At 40.7% G+C, this 9,910-nt stretch overlaps 1 long non-coding RNA gene across 1 annotated transcript in view; it reads left to right on the forward strand.

Annotated features, from left to right (window-relative positions):
* LOC139434041 (uncharacterized) overlaps nt 1-7,119 on the forward strand; it is a 33,872-nt gene extending 26,753 nt beyond the window's left edge. The window contains exons 2-3 of the long non-coding RNA XR_011643430.1: nt 5,686-5,764; nt 6,339-7,119. This is a non-coding gene — a long non-coding RNA (uncharacterized lncRNA). The remainder of the gene's footprint in view (nt 1-5,685; nt 5,765-6,338) is intronic.
* Nucleotides 7,120-9,910: the final 2,791 nt, after the last annotated feature.

Below are 9,910 nucleotides of genomic sequence, written 5' to 3' on the forward strand. Positions count from 1 at the left end.
TTAGCAAACAAGACTGCCACTCCTGCACTGGTGTTGCTAAGAGCACTTAAGACCACCTCCCCCTCCCACTCCCTCCTCCAGTCCGTCCCGTTTAAAGTGTCACTGTGCGTTTCTTGTAGCATTGCTACATTTACTTTTTTTAATTTTAAAAGCTCATAAATACAAGCCCTCTTCCCCACATCCCTAGCTCCATTGGCATTTATAGTGCACACTTTAAAATCACTCATTAAAAAGGATGTGAGGAGAGACACACCACTTAAGAACAACAAGTATGTTAAAACCAGCATCCTAACTGCCGTACATATCCTTTTCTTCTTCATTTAAAATCTCTCGCTGTAACTTCCCTTTCAGGACCTTCAAGCGATAAGACTCCTGCTTTCCCTTTCAGGACCTTCAAGCGATAAGACTCCTGCTTTCCCTTTCAGGACCTTCAAGCCATAAGACTCCTGCTTTCCCTTTCAGGACCTTCAAGCGATAAGACTCCTGCTTTCCCTTTCAGGACCTTCAAGCGATAAGTAAAAAGATGCATCTGAGCCTTCACTGACTGTAAAAACAAGCTCTTGTCAGTAAAAAACTCTTCTATTTTTACTCCTCTTTTGTTTTTTGTTTCTTTAAGAAAAGCTTTAATTTGCTGTACTTTAAAAAACGGACTTTTAAGTTGTGAGACGGTGGCCTCACAGTCCTCTTCCTCAACTTCTTCATCTTCTTCATCCTCCTCCATCAATTCTTCCTCACTTTCTTCCTCCTCTGCCTCCTTCACCTCCTCCACCGTTTCCTCCTCTCTCTCTCTCCCTCCTCACTCACTGCCACCCTCTTGGCCTGAGAGACTTTCTCTTTTTGTTTTGTTTTCTTTGTACAAGCTTGAGCTTCAATGTTCTCTTCGCTTGCAGCGGATGCAGAGAGTTATACCGTCTCCACTGCTTCTTTCGGGACCACCTTTCTCCCCACATCAACCAAAAGGTCACTTTTTCCATTATTTTTCTCATTAGTCTTTTTTTCCCCAGAGTTTTCCTTGTCCTGCTTAGGGAGCTCTGAACCCTCAGCCTTCTTTGGAGGCTTTGAGGGACCCTCAATCTTCGTTGGGGGCTTTGGGGGACTCTCAGCTTGCTTTGAGAGACTCTCATCTTGCTTTGAGGGACTCTCACCCTGCTTTGGGGGCCCCTCAGTGGGGTTTCCTGCTGCTGCTGTTTCAGCAGGAGTGTCTTTTGGATTTTTTTCCTGTTTTTTTTTTTTTTCCTCCTCCTCCTGTTTTGTATTTTTTTCCTCCTCCTCCTGTTTTGTATTTGTTTCCTGTTTTGTATTTTTTTCCTCCTCCTCCTGCTTTTTATTTTTTTCCGGACACGCTCTGGCCAAGTGCCCCTCCTCCCCGCATTCGAAGCACTTGACAGGCCCCGAATTTACAAACATTACATAATTAAAATCATCCAACTTTAGACTTAGCACCAAATTAAGTTCCTCGTCTCTTTTACTCAAAATCATGAGGACACTTCTCCTGTGAGACACAACATGTTTTAGCATTGGAGATCTGCAGCCCGAGGACAGCTTCCTGATGGAAGACACTATCTTGCCGTACTTAGACAGTTCTCTCACCAGGAAGTCATCCCATATGAACGGCGGGATATTCAAAATCATAACCCTTGTAGCAGGGGTGGTTAGTGGAGACCAAGGGGCAAACTCTGGGGAATAGCCGGGACGCCAATACGGAAGTGCCACACACTGCAGGTCATATATTGGCCGATAGGCGATGGCTGCAGAAAGGAGCAATTTCCATAGACCCCATATTAAAATGCCCAATTTTACAGCAGAAAAAAACATGTTTCTGTCCCTGGCTCCATACATGTTTATTATCGATATAGTTAGATTCCACCTTCATGATTTTGGATCTGTGAGTGAATTGTTTTATAACACGACCCTTTTATTTATATTAGGTCTTAACGTTTTTGCATAAATTAGGGCGTGGTCACATTGAGTGACGGCTCTGTCAAGTGACTACTGCTGCTAGCTTCTCGTCTCTCTGCTACCTGCTCCGTGAAGCTACAGGCACTCTGCCTGCTCAGCTCATCCAGGAAACACAACTTGAAGCCGGCCGTGGTTGTTTGTTCTTCATGCTTATATATCGGACTAGTGTGACTCGCTCTGCGGTTAAAACAGACGTTGCATGAATGCGGTTTTTTCGGTAAGTGAAATTCGAGTGCTTTATTTATGTGTTAATGATTTTAATCAGCTACGTATTGAATGTTAAGGCTTGGGTTAGCGTGTAGCGAGTGGTAGCTACATCGGTGCTAAAGATGCTAATCGTAGCCTCAAAGTGAAAATAATAGACTGTATATATAAAGGTTAAAACTAAATAGACGTTAAGTGGGATAATACTGTTGAACAAACGGCTTCTGTTTGAGGTTGATAAAATAAGGTCATCCTTGTAACGTAGAGAGATATTTTATTAGCCTATGTAGGTAGGAACTGTATGCATCGCTAAGGTTAATTTAAATTGGCTATGCTCAAGTATGTAGATAAGTTAACGTCGAAGTAGTGTATGTGAAATCAACCTCACAATAAGATGTGTATATTCAACACACTCTCACTCCCTAAGCGTCCAATAGCGACATTTGGTCAGTGTCCGTGGCGTCCAATTGTGACGCTCCTAGGCTCCTTCAGCATCATAAAGGGACGCAAATAGCTTTCAACTGATTGCAATGTATTCACATCTGCGTCGGGATTTGACGCTCATGGCAGCACGGCATTCGTTTATGCTGGCTGCCCTTAAAGGCAATGTGAGCGTCCATTCCCATTGGATAACGGAGAATTGTACACCCGGAAGTAAGTATTCCTCTTACTGTCGATTGATTTTACAGTGATATCTGCACTACTCATCGACTAAAAAACACCAGATTATCCTTGTTAATTACACAACATTGATTGGTTTAAATTGTGTGCAATGCTTTTGTATTTTTCCCCTTCGATTCGGAGAAACAAATATTTTTTCCGAGTAAAGGATGGCAGAAAACACTACACTACCCAGAATCCCCAGCTATCGTTTGGACTGACTACACCATGTGCTCTGTTTGACAAACCCCGTTTTTTTCACCATTCATTCCGATGGCTGGCGTCTATGTCACATGATCTTCAAATTTCTCCCTGTAGAAAAAGAAAACATGGCCGAAATTCGTTTTATTCTCGGTAGAAAATGCCTATTTTAAAGTTAGTTTGGCCATTAAAATGCGTTTTGATGTCATTTGATGCGAGAAATATGAGTTGTTATTTCAGATTATGTGTGCAGTGGATGTACATGATCTTTAGTTTGCTAGTTATTATGAAGATTACTTCAGGAAATCGCGACGTTTTCATTGTTACCAAGGTGGTTGCTAGGGACGCTGCTATCGATATTATTTCTGTTATGTTGTGTAACTGTTTAATGGTGTTATCTTTATTGCTACCCCCTTCCCCGTCAATGTATAGTGTTGGTCCACAGCCTAAACATATTAGTTTAACAAAATCCGTATCTAAAGATAGCCTACGTTATTTCCCCCCTGTGCAATTCCAGTCTCACATCTCACAGCACATCGTCATTAACAAATACCGGAAACAGACCGAAAACATTTAAAAAAATAAATAATAATACTTTATTCCGAGTGTGCTCGCTTTTCTCTTTGAAAGTCATCACATAAAGGCATTGTAATACACGGTTCGGCTGCATTACATATTACATATCTGCCGTAGTTCTGTATTTATAGAGCCCTGATGAGAAGACAAACATGAGGAACTGAAAACGTGACGTGGATCATAAATATATCAGCCATTAAACAACATCTTACATTTATTTTCACACAATACGTCTCCTTGCAGTATCAACACTAATTCGGCTCACTTTTATATTTGATCCAATTGGTAGATAGGCTGTATTTACACCATAAAGGTGCACAGCTGATATAAAGGGACACCTGGTGGTTAAAGCATGTTATTGAATTTAATTAATTTTATTATTAGATATTAATACGATCCCTATAAAGTATATTCATTACTCGTTATTCTCTACTAATAGTTAATTAAAGACTGTATGTAATGACTATTTTGCACATCCCTTTCAAGATTTCATGATTTTCTAAGGTTTATTGACATATCATATAGGCCTACACAACTGTGGTGTAGTTCTGCACTGAATGAAAAACTTGGGTTGCAGGTTCCTCAATAGTGCATTACAAGACATCTATCAATATTTGTGCATACCTCCAGCAATGTTAACTATGTTGAAGCACTTATTTTAACTGATATTATACATAATGTATTATACTCTTATAAGATGTATGTAGATATTTCATCTCCAGCCTTGTCAGGTATTGAACAATAAATAAATAAAGAACACAGAATTGTTGAATATAAAACACAGAATTTGTGTGATTATACTAAATGATTTTCAAATAAACACAACTGCATATTTAACTGTTACACATGCTGATGTAACGCAAATGTTCCAACTTGGGATCAATAAAGTATATCTTATCTTAAGCTGATCGATGGCTACTGCCATATTTGCAAAATGTGCCTCTGAACCTTGACAAGTGCATGTTTCAGGCTTATCAATTAATGTAATGTAATGTAATGTTATCACAGGGGTCACACACATAAGACCAGCTGTTAAATAAAGCTCTTCTGACCTTAGCTGGCATGTGGGTATATATATATTAATACTGCCCATAATGGGCACAAGCAATTTTCACCCATTTATTAATTATATGTTTTAAATGTGAGTGTTTCCTGTCCCCTAAACCTCCAGGGATGTACACAGTTTAATACTGGCAACTTCTTATTATGGGAAATACGAAAACGTCTTTTAAAACTACAACTCCCAGTAGAGACGTGCCATAGAGAACATGTTGCGAAACAGAATAGCCAGCATGTGTAGTTCTGGGGACGGGGTGGGGGAGGGGGGAGGCGGTGGACCCGTTCAAATCCAGTTTTGGACAGTCTGCCGTGGTTCCATCCCATTTCAAGTGCTGTTCGAGAATCGGCTTAACCCTCGGAGCACACTCTCCAATCACAGAGCTTGAGGACTATCACGGGATTTGTCAAACAGAGCACATGGTGTAGTCCAAACGATAGCTGGGGATTCTGGGTAGTGTAGTGTCTTCTGCCATCCTTTACTCCTGGGAATGGACGCTCACATTACCTTTAAGGGCAGCCGACATAAACGAATGCCGTGCTTCCATGAGCGTCAAATCCCGACGCAGATGGGAATACATTGCAATCAGTTGAAAGCTATTTGCGTCCCTTTATGACGCTGAAGGAGCCTAGGAGCGTCACAATTAGACGCCACGGACACTGACCAAACGTCGCTTTGGACGCTTAGGGAGTGAGAGTGTATTGGTATATTACAATTATTAATGTCATATTTCAAGATGATTACTTAGATATTACAATATGGTTGGTTGAGCTGGAGTTCATTATTGAGCTTACACCTTAACGTCACAGTCATCTGAAGAATGAACCCAAACCTTGTTGTTTTTATTAATTGTATTACCAAATGGGTATCAAATAAACAGTAAGCATTGGTAACACAACTTCCAAAGTTACAGTAAAATAAAAAGGACCCTGACTCGGACAATACACAATCCAACATGTTCAACAGAAGAGAATCAGTTATATTGTTTGTACACATGGTCCTTTACATATATATCTGTTTGTTTAAAGTATCCAGGTGATGCAGACAGGTTGGACCAGAGAGTGAGAGACAGAACTGGACTCCTCACACCAGTGAACTTCAGCACAGGTACAAAGACTCTTTTTTTCCTACTGTACAAAGAATCAAGAAAGATATTGGTTTAAATTAATTAAGTATTGACTTGAATACACTGATATACATTCCATTAAACAATACTAAATACTAGATCACCTACACATCAGTTAAGTTGAGGGTTTTTTCCAATGCAAAAAGTTACATTTAGATGTTAACAAGCAATATGACTTTGTCAGCTTTCTAATGTAATGTATTGAAGGCAAAGATATTTAACACATAGTGAGAACTGCTACTATTTATCTCTCAATATTGTCTGTAAAAAACGTGGTAAAAGTTATTCTTTCAGTGAGACAGCAGAGCAAGCTTCTACAGTTGCACTACGTTTTGATAACAGTTAAATATTATTTTGATAATAACATATATTTCAATGTTGATGAACTTCACAATGATTGTGTAATCTGATTGTCTTTGTAGCTCACTGTTGAAATAAAACAAAAACATTACAATTACAAAATAATGATATCTACAGCCCCTAAACACACTGCTTTCATAAATAACACACTTGTTCTGCAATAATATGTTTTATGTTTCCTGTCATTTTTGTTAGGAAAGGACATGCCTGAAAGACACGACATGTTCTCCTTCTCTGAGGGTCAAGAAGAACATTAAAAGCTGTAGACTAAGAAACTACTTGTATTGTAAAAACAGTCAGCTGATCGAATGCACCTATTTCCACATTTACACTCCATCAGTTGATTATTTCTATCCGCCTCACTTTATGAGCTTCACATCACCTGTGCCTTGTACCGCAGAGTTTGCAACGTCACAAATAAATGGGGCCAATCTTCAGTCAGATGTGAATGTGTAATCTAACATTTTCAGTAAGAATAATGGACGAAAGGAGTGTAAATACAAATACAATTTATTGAAATGTGAACCAAAAGTTAATCAAATGTTTTAAATAAAAAGCACATATGGACAGAAGGTGTAAACCTATTAAATGTATAAGTAAACACATTTAGTCAAATAAAGTGACAGACTAGGCCTGTGCAGTTGGTATCAGCTATGCCCAGCATGGGCTCCTCCATCAGGCCTGGTCCTCCTCGCTGAGGAAAGACCCTCAGTCCTCTCCACACCAACAGACTGGACGTCCATCACACGGAGGTTTCTCCCTGAAGTCTCTGCAGCCCTCTGGACACCATGCTGTCTCAATCCGTCCACACTGAATATGAGAGGGGGAAAATGAAAATAATAAATGCTTTAGACAATAAGAAACATAAAGTTGACTGTTGAGTTGTTCAGTTTTTTTAGATTGTCAATACTATTACTGTATAACTAATATATCAGGTTAAGAGGCACATTCAAATAAAGATTGGTCTTTAAATACATTTTGTCTTTTGAATTGTTTGTCTAAAGTCAAGAATCTAGAACTGGTACTTAGTTTTAATGATACAGTCTGGTTATTATGCTGTTTGGAGGAGGCCTCACAGGTAAGAGCAATAACTAGCTACCATGTACCTTAGCTTGACTTAAATGTATTACACGTATAGTTAAAGGTGGGGTAGGTAAGTTTGAGAAACCGGCTCGAGATACACTTTGTTATATTCCATGGAATGCTCTTAACATCCCGATAGCAATGAATATCTTAAGTGCTTTGACAAAAAATCCATAACAAAATGTCATCTGTCGAAGCCGTAATACTGTAAAAAGTACAACCAATGGCCTACCTGCCTGTCAGCCTTCCATCGGGGCACAAACTTATCTCCTGCCCTCATTGGTCATGTGCGCGTTTGTGTGTGTTGGAGGAGGGGCTCTATAAGGAAGTGGCAGATTTTCTCCGGTTGTGTATTTTCAAATTCTAGCGATCTCGAGCCGGTTTCTCAAACTTACCTACCCCACCTTTAAGTGATATCGAAATATAAATAACTAATGTCATGCAAACATATTAATATGTGCTTGATTCCAGTGTTGAATTTAGCACAATTGCAGACAAACGTTAAGGGATTTTAAGATTCTGAAGTATTATGCTAAAAACTCAATAACTTAGATTATTATTTATAGTTTTGCTGAATAGTTTCATGTCCGCTTACCTTAGAAACGTAAAATGCGACGGCAGTGTGCAGATGGGGAGCATGTTAGCTTAGCTTGGTAGCTTCAGCTAGCTCTGGAACTTCCAGCTCGGTGGCAGCAGGTCCCGCCTCGGCTCCGCCTCTTTGCCCTTATTTGGAGCAGGCTGGAGTAGGCGGGAGTTGAACTCTGACGTCACTGTCGAGCCGTTAGTGGCCGACTCCGCCTACTAAGGGCTTCTCGGCAACTCTGCAGAATCCTATGGGTGACATCATGGACCCTACGTCCATTTATATATACAGTCTATGGTGGAGACACGGATATGAAAGTTTCATTCACAACGATCCCGGTCTCCACCACCTTGTTCGCTTTCCCTTCCGTGTCCACAAATATCACCACCCCACCGTTCATCCGAGCCGCAGATCTAATGCTGCCGTGCCCCACTAATGCCCCCACAGCCAGGCTGCACTCCTCCACCGAACACGGTGTCATCGGAGACATTTTAAAACCATGTTCTCAGCCGGGCATAGTCCACACACACAGACACACACCCAGGTATATTAACGGCCGCCCAAGTATATTTCTGCGACCTGTTTCTTTTTTTTTATTCGTCTGTGATCACAACGCCATCTGCGATCGATTTACTTGTGGACAATGATCCCTCGCTCTACGCCTCCTGTACCCAGTCCCGGACTGGCCATCGGGAGGACCGGGAGGTTTCAATCAATCAATCAATCAATCAATCAATCAATCAATCAATCAATGTTTATTTATATAGCCCAATATCACAAATGTTACATTTGTCTCAGTGGTCTTCACAGTGTGTACAGAATATCAGTATGACACCCTCTGTCCTTAGACCCTAACATCGTACAAGGAAAAACTTCCAAAGAAAACCCAGTTTAAAGGGAAAAATGGGAGAAACCTCAGGGAGAGCAACAGAGGAGGGATCCCTCTCCCAGGACGGACAGACGTGCAATAGATGCCGTGTGTAAATTGAAAAGATAATACATTTGCAACATAGGTAGTCCAAATGTTTGGAAATGCATGTGTGTGTATAATAGGAAGATGAATCCACGAGGATATCCATCCAGGACCTATGATCCAGGACCACAGCCACGACTCAAGATCCAGCGCTCGCGATCCAGGACACAGGACCGCAGGATCATCCATGACTCCGGATCCCAGCGTATATAGACACCAAAAAGAAAGACATTTGGGGAAGCTGGGTTAATCGGAACATGAGTGTACACGGGTATAGACAGAGAGAAGGAAGAAGTAAGATGTCCCCCGACAAACTAAGCCTATATCAGCAAAACTAGGGGCTGAATCTAATCAGCCCTAACTATAAGCTTTATCAAAAAGGAAGGTCTTAAGCGCACTCTTAAAAACGGATAGGGTGTCTGCCGCCCGAACACAAACTGGAAGCTGATTCCACAAATGTGGAGCTTGATAAGAAAAGGCTCTGGCTCCCATTGTACTTTTAAAGATTCTAGGAACAACCAACAACCCTGCATTCTTGGAACGCAATGCCCTAGTAGGACAGTAGGGTATAATGAGTTCTTTAAGGTAAGATGGCGCCTGCCCATTAAGGGCTTTGTAGGCGAGAAGAAGAATTTTAAATTCTATCCTGTGTTCTATAGGGAGCCAGTGTAAGGCAGCCAGAACAGGAGTAATGTGGTCCCTTTTCCTAACTCTGGTTAGTACACGAGCCGCAGCATTTTGAATCAGCTGAAGCGACTTGATTGACTTCTTGGTACTCCCTGATAATAAAGAGTTACAATAATCCAGCCTAGAAGTAACAAATGCATGGACTAGTTTCTCTGCATCGTTTTGAGGCAAGATATGCCTGATTTCTGCAATGTTACGTAGATGGAAGTAGGCGGTCCTTGAAATTGATTTTATGTGGGCGTTAAAGGATAAATCCTGATCAAATATAACACCAAGATTCCTTACAGTCTCACTGGAGGCCAAATTAATGCCATCCATAGTTAGTATGTCTTTAGATAATTTGTTTCGTAGATTCTTCGGGCCAAGTACAATAACTTCAGTTTTGGTCGTGTTTAACATCAAAAAGTTTAAGGTCATCCACGTTTTTCAGTCCTTAAGGCA

Source organism: Pseudochaenichthys georgianus, chromosome 6 (genome assembly GCF_902827115.2).
Source record: "Pseudochaenichthys georgianus chromosome 6, fPseGeo1.2, whole genome shotgun sequence".
Taxonomy (NCBI): Eukaryota; Metazoa; Chordata; class Actinopteri; order Perciformes; family Channichthyidae; genus Pseudochaenichthys; species Pseudochaenichthys georgianus.